Source organism: Ursus americanus, chromosome 12, assembly GCF_024610735.1.
Source record: "Ursus americanus isolate L20-20 chromosome 12, mUrsAme1.1.p, whole genome shotgun sequence".
NCBI classification, from domain to species: Eukaryota; Metazoa; Chordata; class Mammalia; order Carnivora; family Ursidae; genus Ursus; species Ursus americanus.
In genome coordinates, this window is record NC_142138.1 from 20262055 (window position 1) to 20274338 (window position 12284).

At 38.7% G+C, this 12284-nt stretch overlaps 1 protein-coding gene across 5 annotated transcripts in view; it reads left to right on the forward strand.

Moving 5' to 3' along the window:
* Positions 1–12284, forward strand: part of UBE2U (ubiquitin conjugating enzyme E2 U) — a 211667-nt gene that overhangs the window by 84981 nt on the left and 114402 nt on the right. The gene's annotated exons all lie outside the window — the stretch shown is intronic.

The window sequence follows — 12284 nt, forward strand, 5'->3', positions numbered from 1 at the left end:
CCAGAGTTGCCGATTTCGCAGGTCCAGCATAGGGCACAGTAATGTATTTTTAACAATTGCTCCAAGTGATTCATATAAATGGCTTTGAAGAACAGTTTGAAGAATAGTAAATTAGGCAACACATATTTATTCAAGAAGTATTCACTGAGCAACTTCTGTCATGCTGAATGCTGAAAAACACAGGAATTAGAGACTTCTGGCCCGCAGAAGCCCACGGAGGACGCAAATACATGGTAGGTGCAACCAAGAGCTGGGTGAGATTTGCTGACGAGAATGAACGGAGGCTTTAATGGGTTCTGCAGGCAAGGGAGATTTGCTGACACGGGTGGGAGTTGGGCAGTGAAGGATTTGGCTGTGTGGAAGGGAAGAAAGGAGGCATGTAGGGGCTGGAGGTAGGGATAAGCATGGCGTGTTCTGAAACACGGAGAAAGGAGAGCGGGCATGGAAGCCGGACTGGAAACCCCTTTGTCAGGAGCAGACCGTCAGCCTGTCTGACAGCAGGGCTGCCCAGTGGGGAAAGCACGAGCTCGAGGCCCATACGGCCTGTGCTGGACTCACAGCTCTGCCATGGGCTGCTGTGTAACTAGGATGCATTGTTTGACCCACGTGTACCTCGTTATGTTATTGCTAAGATGGAAACTAACAGGCTTTCTAGGTGCTGTGAGATCCGTGTAAGATGCCACCTGGCGTTTCACACACGTGCTCGGTGCTTGTGCTGTTACTCTGTTATACAGTGTTTATTGCTTACAGAGTGTTTTCACACTAATTCATTTGATCCCCACAATTTTGAGAGGTATGTATCATTATTAATCCCATTTTACAAATGAGGAAAATTGAAGCTAACAGAGGTCAAAAAATCCAAACAAGCTAATCAGCTTGAACTCGAACCCAAGTCTCTTAACACCATGTGATCTACTCTTTCTCTTATGGCAAAAGGAGGGGATCAGATTCCCGGAGTCCTTGAGTAGCACCTTAAGAAAGATTTGATTCTGCCCATATTCGGAAGCATTTAAGCAGAGGATGCACATGTCAGAAAGAGTGCTATGGAAAGCTGAAGGTTCTGGTTGAGATGGAAAATAGACACCAGTGAGGGCGGGAAGAGAAAAAGCAGTAACTAAGGTATGGTGTGGGTATACAGAACCTCAGCTCAGTGAGGTGGGTATGGGAAGGAGGAACAGGGGTCCAGAAGCTGAGAAGAAAAGGAAACACACCCTAACAGTGACAACTGACAGAGAAAATGCTTGGAAGGGGACAGTCCAACATTCAAAATTGCAGCCGCTGTCTTCACTTCTAATTGCTGGGATCAAAAGCTGGGAGCATTACATTCTGTTTCACTTGTTCATTCCGCATGCTTGAGCATTCTTTCTACAACTTTACACAGAGCGTTAGATTTGCCAAGAGCTGCAGTCATTATTATTTATTCTTTCTCACATCAAGGGTCCAAGTTCTCAGCACTTAACTCTAGAAAGTGTATTAGAATGCCCTACGGACCTGACTGTGAGGAAAGCTTTTCAGCATCCTAAACATAAATATCTTCCAAGTAAAAGCATTGATTGGGAAGCCTGGATGGATAAAATTAGCTGCCACAATCTTAAAGACGTCTGGTTCACATCCTGGGTAAAAAGGGGAAAAAGCTTTATGGAGCCCATTAATGTCAATATTAAATGACATGAAACAGCGTTGTGCTAGTCTCTTCCCCAAATCCCATCCATTCCATTATCTACTACTCCTTAGTGTGGTTCCATGTCCGAGAAGGTCCCCCATCATACAGCCAGGTGGGAGTCATATGCTGCCTGCTTCTTTGTCAATTAAGGGATTTGATTTCTGAAAAGATTAAATTGATTGCTGAAGGTCACATAGCTAGTAAATTGCAGAGCCAATATTCAAACAAGTCATCATATCTATCTTCATTGTGCTTTTAGGCTTTCTGAGAAATGTGGCATTAAAAAATAATTTTTTAAATAAAGTAGTACAGAAATACGTAAATAAGCAAAGTCCCCTTCCCACTCCCCCTCAGAGATAATCACAGCTCCTGTTGGATGACACCCTGCCGGGTACTCGCTATGCACAGAAGCATGTGTACATGTAAATCTATATCATGCCTTCTTTGAGAAAGTAAGCTGGCGCATTCTATTCATACAATTCTGTAACCTACCTCTCCCCACCACCACCCCCTCAACAGTACCTCCCGTTTGGGTCTTCCTTCCAGCTTTCAAAGCTGTTTTCTGAGGCACCAAAACCTATTTAACAAATTCCCTATTGATGGTCATTAGGGTTGTTTTGACTTATAATTTAAAAAGTATTTTTTAAGCTATTTTTGGCCATGTGTCTTTTTGTGAACTAGTACTCCTATGGGGAAAATTCCTAGAAATTGAATTGCTGGAGCAAAAGGAATATCTATTTTTTATTTTGACTCAAATAGGCATTTGAAAATGATTGTCTCAATTAATCCCTCCTGCCCCACAAACAGAATATGATGCTATTACCCCATATCCTCACCACCACTAAATATTACTAACTTTTCAATTTTCCCAATGTGATTCATCCATGCACTCATTCAATCAACACATAACATACTGAGAGCCTACCATGTGCTCGGTACCATTCTAGTTCCTGGAGATACTTCAGTGTAAGACATCAAGTCTCTGTCCACACAATAATCAACTTTGTTTTAGAGGTGAAATAGGTAATAAATGGAATAGCAGACATACACTATGTATACAATAGGCCAGGTGGTAATAAGTATAGAGAAAAATACAGCTGGGTAAGGGTGACAGTGTAGGAGATAGGGTTAGAATTTAATTTTTTTTTTTTTTAAGATTTTATTGTCAGAGAGCACAAGCAGGGGGAGCGGCAGGCAGAGGGAGAAGCAGACTCCCCACTGAGCAAGGAGCCCGACTCAGGACTTGATCCCAGGGCCCTGGGATCATGACCAGAGCTGAAGGCAGACACCTAACCAACTGAGCCACACAGGCATCCTGAGAGGGTTAGAATTTAGTAGAGTGTGCACAGGGAAGGCCTTTCTCATCAGAGGTGCTTGAGCAGAAACCTGAATGAAATATGGGAACGAACCAAGCATTTGTCTAAGGGAAGAGCCTCCCTGGCTCAGAGCAGAGCAAATGCTGCTAAAGGCCATAGGGTGGGAGCCTACTTGGTGTGTTTGAGAACAGCAGGCCCATGTGACTGGAGCAGAGCGAGTGAGGTGGAGTGTGGCAGGGGTAGTGAAGGGCCAGTCATGTAAGAGCTTTGGTTTTAACTCAGAATGAAATGAAAACCCTCAGAGGTGTTTTAAAGGATCCCCCAGCTTTTGGGTGGTGACTAGACTGGAGAGGCAAAGGGGGAGCTGTGAGATGAATTTGGGAGACTAGTACAGAGCTCCGAGGGAATCTGGGAGACTAGAACAGAGAGCAGGGGGAGAAGAGAGAAGGAGGGGGCCAACTGACCAGTAACTCTGAATACAGAGTTTACAGGATTTGCTGATGGTTTGGATGTAGGGTGTGAGAAAACTAGGGAAGTCAAGAATGCCCACAAGTTTTTCAGCCTGAACAACTAAAAAAAAAAAATAGAACTGCCATTTACTGAAATAGGGGTGATTGTGGGAGGAGCAGCATGAGTTTAGTTTTGGTCATGGTAAGTTTGTGAAGAAGCAAGATGGTCCACCAGATGACCCGAGGTTCTCTTTGGGTTGCCTGGAGATGAGCTAGCTGGGATGGGTGGGATCCCCCCATCAGGAGGGTCAGGGTTCCAGGTGCTAGTGCAACACCCCTTTTCTCAATGAAGCAGAAGACAATAAAAGGAAAAGAAAGCACTAATTGGCCATCTAGAAGAGTGGAAGAGTGATTGGAGTGAGAGAGATGGGAGTGGGATTGCTGTCTTACCCTTAATTGAATTCGTAGTGAAGTTCAGTTTTGTGTGTGTGTGATGATTACACATTAGCACTGGCCTAGACAATCTTCTGGGTTCCATTTACCTCTAACGATCTGCTTCTAGGAATAAAGCATCTCTGAGTCAAACTTTATAATATTACTGCTCTCTTCTAATAAAAGTATAATTTACTTATTTCAACATTTTAAGCTCTCTTTACTTAGTTGTCTCCTCTGTACTAAGAAAATTTTACTGTATTTTGCCTTTAGTATAGCCTCTAGTCTAGGCTAAGCAGCACTGTGGACAGCCCAGTGCTGACTAGGGACCAGCTTCTCTACTCATCCACCAGTGACATCCTGTAGAATGTGAGAAAAGGCACCTCCAGTAGCTTGCTACTGTAGCCCTCGGTGGTTTGTGCTGAGCCTCATTATAGGGGCACTTATTTATTAAACAAATTCAGTCATTCACACAGCCCTCATTTATTGAGCACTTTCTATGTATCAGGCACCAGAGAAGAAGAAGACCTAGTTCCCATAGTCACTGGGCTCACACTTCAATAGAGGAGAAAGGCTTATGAACATAATGATAATAAAGTGTGGAAAATGCAACTAAGGTATTGTAGGAACACAGAGAATGAAAACCTAACTGATCTTGATAGAGTTTGGAAAACTTCCAAAGGGAAGTAGAATAGCCAAGTCTTAAAGGTAATAGGAGGTTGTCAGGTTAAATGAGGAGAAAGTCTATTCCAAGTAGAGGGGAACACTTGGGCAGAGATGAGAAACCATGTGAGTGCATGGGGAACTAATGATAGGTGCCACTGTGTTGCTGAAGTTCAAGGCCACTTGTTGCTGGAGTTCAAGGCCAATGAGGCTGAAGACTGTAGCAAGAGCCACTGGTGATGAGGGGCCTCCTATACCAGGTCCAGAAGCTTGGAAAGCCAGTAAAGGATTTGGATATGACATGGGCAGGTCAGCCATTCCTGACAGTTATTGGACTTTATATTATCTAAAGAGAACACACTATTGCCTTGCCTGTTCATGTTATATATGAAAAGCAGAATAATACTGCCAATCAAGCAAAGAACTTGGAGCCTGTCTCCTTTTCCTATTTGCCATATGAACTTGGGCTAGTCAACAACTCTGAACCACAATTTCTTCATCCTTAAAACTGGGTTAATAATCTTTATACGCTTTATGGAATTTTGGGGGGACCCAAATGAATAATAATGTACATGAGAGCCTTTTGTAAACCATAAAAGTACAATTCAAATGAAAGTTATTGTATTTCCTCAATACACAGTACTCTATAATAGCAGTGTTCATACAGTCCCATATATCAGCACTATGCGTGTATGCCTTTGTGTTCTCTGCTATGCTATGGGATCCTGGGAGCATTCTTTCATCTTTATGTCCTTATAATGTGTTGCATTTTGTTTGTATTAAGCACCTGTGTAGGTGTGCAGATGTTTATTGAATTGAATTGATGTTGGTGGTCACTTATCTTCCTTGCGTATAAATGTTGTAATGTGTATATTGGAAAAACACCTAGCATATGGAAGGAGAAATCTAAGTAGTAGTATATATGACAGTTCGCAGACGTTTTCAAGGGAAACAAGTCCTATGAATTTGTTTGTTTGGCTTTCTGTTTAGAAGTAATTCTCTCCCTCCTTCCTTTCAAAAAACACACGAGGCATCTCCCACAGTTCAGCAAAATATTAAAGGACAAAGAAAATCAAAACAAAATTAATCCCATTAAAATGAACGAAGGAATTCAAAGAGCAGAGTAGTATTATCAAGCACCTGGAATGGGTTAGTTACTGCATTTAAGGCAATTAGTGCTGAAAGCCTCAGTGTGCCTCTCTTCTTTGTTGTATTTCTTCCTTAGTGAACAGTGGTTTTCAGGGAGGAGGAACACTGTTTCATCTCACAGGCCAGACTCTCAGAGTTTTGTGCTAAGCACTCATCATTTAATCTCCATCTTCCACAACGACTGTGTGGAAAGTGTTTTGGGGACCTGCCCGTCACTGGCCCTGAAAATGTCATCTCCTTTGGTATTGACCTGCATCCATTCTTGAGGCAATTATGCCTTAAAATCATGGTACACTAATTGTTACAGCAGAATTCCCTCGGAAAAGCATATTACAGCCTCATTAAAACCACATCAGTTTATCACGATTTACAGTGAGAGGTCTAGGAAAGGAATTATGGAGGAACTTCTTATTAACACAATAGAAGTCTGTCACACTAAATTACATACTGTAGTTTAAGGCATCAATTACTGGCTTCAGAAGCAGAGTAGATAAAGATGCTCTTCAATCCACATGCCCCCACTACCCAAGAATGGTCACTGGCTTCCTGGACAAAGACGTGCTTCCTAGTTAGGCTCTCCACAAATGATTGATACATAAATGAGACTTAACTATGCAAAGTGGGTGCAAGGAATAATGTGTGTAGGTCCTGGTGCATTGCTATGGAAGGGAAACAATGAGGTTCCAGTCTGCTTAGTATTTCCACATATCAATTTCCTATTGACATAACTGGAAAACCCGCAAAAAAGTAAAACTCAACAGTTACAGAGTACTTACTCTGTCAGCACAGCACACACATCTAATTTACTCTTCACAACTACTTGCTCAGCAATCCATTTTTACAGATGAAGAAACTGAGGCTCAGTAGGGTTAAAGAATTTGCCGAAGTCATTGAGGGAAAGTTGAGATTAAATCTGATCTGACTCTAAAGCACATCCTTTTCCCACTTCATTATAAAGCTTTTATATCCATCATTTAACTGTCATGTTTGGGAGCAGGGTTACACAGATAACAAGTTTTCGCTTCAGGCATAGAGAATTTAAAATGGAAATAGATTTCTCAAAATATGTTGTTTTGCTACCTTAAAAAAAAACAATAACAGGATATTCTGAACATAGCTTAGCTCTTTTTTAGAAATAGAGGACCATTATATAATAATTCACTTATTGTGCTATAGATGTAGATTGACTGGAATTTACATGATTCCTTCCCAGTGGCTGAAATACAGACCTAATGGTGAGCCATATTGTAGTATGCAGACGGGGTCAACATCCAGAGACGCTCAAGTGATAAGACCAAAAGCTCCTGAGCTCCTGAAGACCTCACAGAACAGAGCCATCGTAACTGCTCATATATTTACACAAAAGAGAAATTGTGATAGCAGGGGTTGGCAAGTTTTTTTTTTTTTGTAAAGGATCAAATGGTAGAGGTGCCTGGCTGGCTCAGTCAGAAGAATGTGTGACTCTTGATCTCTGGGTCGTGAGTTTGAGCCCCATGTTGGGTGTAGAGATTACTTAAATTTAAAAAATTATTTTAATTTAATAAAAAAAAAAAAGGATGGTGAATATTTTAGACTTCGCAGGCCATATGATCCATGCTACAACTCTGCTGTTGTAGCTCAAAAGCAGCTACAGACAATTCATAAATGAATGGGTATTTCAATGTTCCAATAAAACTTTATTTACAAAAATAGGCAATGTGCCAGATTTGACCCCAAGGCCATAGTTTGAGGACTCCTGATCTATATAATTAAAAACATGTTATTTTAAGTCTGTCAGAACAGTTGAACCTATATCCTAAGTTATTTAAGTGCTAACCTGAAACTTGTTAAACCCTATTTCCTTACCATCTGGTTGCTATCTTCCTGGTTTCCTTTTTTCTCATGAAAGTACAGAGAAAATATTTCAGTTGCATGACCTCTTGAGTAGAATAATATGACCATCTTTCTATAAAATTATTCACTGCATGAAAGATCAAAGTACTGTCTCTTCACTCAAAAGAACCATCATCTTCACAGTCTTTATCAATTTCTTGTTTCATTTTGATAGAACTCAAGCATTATGTTTTTTCAGTAAAAGAATCCCCTTTACAAACTTGTCAGCCTCAACCCATTTTCTTTTATTTATTTTATAAATATAAATATTCTCATATTTATAAACATACATTTATAACGTATGTCTCAGACACACATGTCTCAGGCACAGAGCTGATTTTCTTATTGCTCTGTAAAGTGGAAAGTTTAATTTACATCAGTAAAAATTTACTTCTTAGGGACTTTTTAAAATATTTATAATGAAGCCATAGAGCCATTTTTGGAACTATAGCACTGATAGATTTCCCATTGTGGTTTCCATTTATAAGCCTAGTTCGAGCCTCTATGGTTACATCCAAGTTCATTGTAGTAACCTTAGAGTCTATGAGTTTTATATGTATAACAGATTTTATTATAAAACATAACTAATATAGGACCTTATGAAAAAATGTATGAGTTCTGTACATGAGATCATTTCATATTTAAAAGTAAATAATTAACAGTGGTTATGCTGGAGTAACTTGCAGCAGAACAATGAAGTAAGTAGAAAAGCTAGATAAAACTCAATAACAAAACAGGCAACAAAAATCTGCAGGAAGCCACAGAGATACAGAGGAAACCAGGATGTGAGGCATCAAGATTTTAGAGAGAAGAAAATGTTAGTGATTTGAGCCTGACAAATGGATCACGACTTTCTCCTCCGAAGCATTTATCAAATATTAAAGAGTGAGATGAGAGACTGAGAAGATGGGTGGAAGACAACTGATGTTAGAAGAGAGCTTTCAACAACCTCATGGGACTGGGGAGGCAAAAGCTGGATTTGGATGTGTTATGGCTGCCATGGATCAAGGGGCCAAACTCCAAAAAGAAAAGAGATGCAAAAAACCGAGACCAATGCTCGACTCCAGTTTTGCTTTAAGGAATTTGTTGTTTCATAGGCCAGATGAAATGAGAGACCTAAAAAAAATGAAAAGATTATAGCTGGAAATACAAGAACAAATTTGGAAAGTTTTGTGATGCTGAGGAGTTGAAATTCGAATTTAGGATCTGCCAAGGGCAGGTGCCCTGGTAAGTACTCTAGTCTCTTGGTTGAGACGCTACCTTAGAGCTTGGGGCAAATCAAGAGGAGAGTAAATCATGCAAATTCTGCAACTGAGCCTTACAAAGGATGTATCCCAACTTCAAGTGAGCTCTATCCCTGACTAAATTAAGACAGTTTACCTCCATCCTTGCTGCCTGACAGAGGATAGAACAAATTTTCTCTGGAGAAATATAACATCGTCCAGGGCCTCAGTTTTTCTTAGACAGTTTTTAGCATTCAAAATTAATATGCACACCAAGAAATAAAGAGAAAAAGGAGAGGATTAAAAACAGACTCATAGGCAATATAAACATTAGCATTATTAGGCACAGAGTTTTAAATTGCGAGTTATTATGGTCTAAGAAACTGATGACAATATGGAGAATTTCATTTTTAAAATGTGTTCCATTAAAAAATCAAATGCATGCAGATGTAAACTGAAAGAAAGCTGCTTTCATCACACTAACATCAGGAGACATATAGGCTTTTAGTCAAGAAGACTTTTTTTTTTTTTAAAGATTTTATTTATTAGAGAGAGAGAGAGAGAGAGAGACAGCCAGGGAGAGAGGGAACACAAGCAGGGGGAGTGATTTATTCATTATAATGTCTTTTGACCACAGTAGAATTAAGCTAGAAAGCATTCTAACCACAGTAGAATTAAACTAGAAAACATTAGAATTATCCAAGTGTTGGGAAATTAGACAATATATTTCTAAGTAAGTCATGAGTCAAGGAATAAACTCAAAATCAGAATATATTTTGAACTGAGTGATAATGAAAATGTGACCTATTAAAACTTGTTGGATGCAGCTGTAGTTGAGATATTATTACAGCCTTAAATGCATATTTAGAAATAAAGACTGAAAAGAAATCAATGGCCTTAAGTGTCAATTTCCAGAATAAAAAAAGACAACCATATAAACCTAAGGAAAATAGAAGATAATGTCATAAGAGAATAAACAAATGAAATAGAAAACAAATGCAAAATAGAGAAAAATCAAGAGTTGGCTCCTTGAAAACTTTCAGCAGTATAATCAAGAAAAGAAACAGACAAATCACCAAAATCTGAAATGAAAAGGGGATCATTACAGATCCAACAGACATTAAAAAGATAATAAGATATTACAAGTAAATTGATGCCAACAAATTTGAAACTTAAAATGGCCAGTCTTTGAAAAACCTAACTTAGCAAACTGACACAAGAGGAAATAAAAAATCTGCATTGTCCTATTCCTAACAAAACAAAAACAATTTTCTAAGGAAACAACTATTGTGTTTCAAATAATAGAAAAACAGTTTTTCAAAGGAGTTAATTTTCTAGTTAGAAATCTTCCATAAGGAAATATTCAAGCCCAGGTGATTTCACTGGTGAATTCTCCAATCTTTTAAGGAAGGGATTATATTAGTCTTGCACAAACTCTCCCATATATATATATATTTAAATGGTAGTATAGCCTTGAGGTTAAAAACTAACAAGAAGTTTATAAGACAGGAAAGTTCAGGCCAATCACTCTCATGAACTTAATGTAAAATATCTTACAGTATTAGCAAATCAAATCTAGCAATATATGAAATTTATAATATATCATTACCAAATTGGATTTATTCCAGGATGGTAAAGGGGATTTAATATTGAAAATCAATCAATAAAGTTAACTATGTTAACAGAATAAAGGAGAAAAATCATATGTTCATAATGAAAGAAGCATTTGACAATTCTACATCCATTCAAGAGTAAACATACATTGATAAATATAAAGGAATTTTCTTAATCTCGTACATTTTTTACCAAAAAAACCCCACAAAAAAACAAAAAAATAAGAAACAAAACCCCCCAAACCACCTTCTACAATATTTAAATTTTACCCTGAGATTAGCATGAGACAAGGATGTCTGCTATTCCTACTTCTAGTCAACATTTCCATGTCAGAAGCAAAGGGCTAGAAGAAAAAGTAGGTAGCAAAATTTGTAGAATCATGAGGGACATAATCATTTTCTATCCCTACTTATGCCGCCTAACATTATTTCATACATCTATCACAGCACCTGAAACGTGGTTGTGCTAATACTTATTTGCAAGTCAGCTTCTATTAAGTGATCTATAAATTCTTTGAGAATAGGGACCTCTTTGACTCTTGCTATAATCCCCAGAACCTTGTACAGTGTCTCACGCATAGAAGACAACTAGTTGAATATTTTGTTAAATTGTAATGTTTAAACTCCTTGTCTAAGTTACTATTGGTGTGGAAAAAGCTATTTCAAAACTTAGAGGACGGAAACGTTCACCACTTTGTTGTATATTGTAAATTCTGTGGGCAAAGAATTTCAGTAGGGTTTAGTCAGGTGACTGTTCTGTTCTTTAACTGTGGTACTCAGAGGCAGATGGGCTAGTATGGAGAGATGGAGAGTCTGAAATTGTTTTATTAACATTTCTGTGTCTTAATGGAGATGGCTGGAAGATTTGGTTCATCTGTGACTGTTAAAGGAGTGTCCACATGTGGTGTCCCAACATAGAGATCCTGAGGTGCTTGGGCTCTTGTCTAGATGGCTGGCTGCCCCTAGAAAGACCCAAGAAAATCAGGTAGAAGATGCAGGGCATTTTCTAACTTAGTCTCAGAAATCACGCAGTAGCACTTCTGCTGCATTCTTTGGTTATCCATGACTCCAAGGACAGCTTCAGATTCAAAGTGAGAGAAATTAACCACTACCTCTTGATGGGTGGCATGGCAAGGTCACTTGGTAAAATAGCATGTGGGATGGGAGATATTGTTAGGGCCATCTTCAAAAGTCTGCTACCCGCATCTTATCTCAAGTGGTTTCCCCAACAACTGACCAACGTTTATTGAATGTGTTAAAATGTATTTAAATAAAATATTAATGTGTATTAATAATATAGGAAGCATTGGGAATTAACTAAGCCATACCCTTAAAAAGCAGATAAGCTTTCCGTCTAAGAATTAGACCATAAAATCAGCACATCTTCATCATTTCCCCATCTGTATTAGGAATTTGACCTGGCACCAATGAAGTGAAAGCCTGTTAAAGCCTAATTCCTTTCTTTGCTCTTTTCCAAAATCAGTCTCCTGTTGTCTAGCTGGGAACCTGTGAGTTTGGGTTTTGACTCAATATTGTGGAGGCTCAACTCATAACAGGGATTTCCCCAACTGTAAAAAAAAAAAAAAAGAAAAGAAAGAAAAACGTTGTTCAAACTGACGGACAACCAAAATTATGAGTGCAGATGTTCATTGCATAGAGTTAGGATCTTAATCATTTTTCTGCTACATATTTTGAAAATACTTCTCCTAGTTTGCCTTTTCCCTTTTATTATATTCATTTGTTGGTTTTGGCTTTTTTACCTAAAGAAATTCATAACTTTCTCCAGTCCTATTTATTTCCTATTTCTTTGTGGTTTCTTACTGGGGAAATTTAGATTATGTTTGAATTCCTAAGTGGTCTCTCTACAGAGAGAAAGCCCCTCATCATGCCCGTGGGAGCATTCC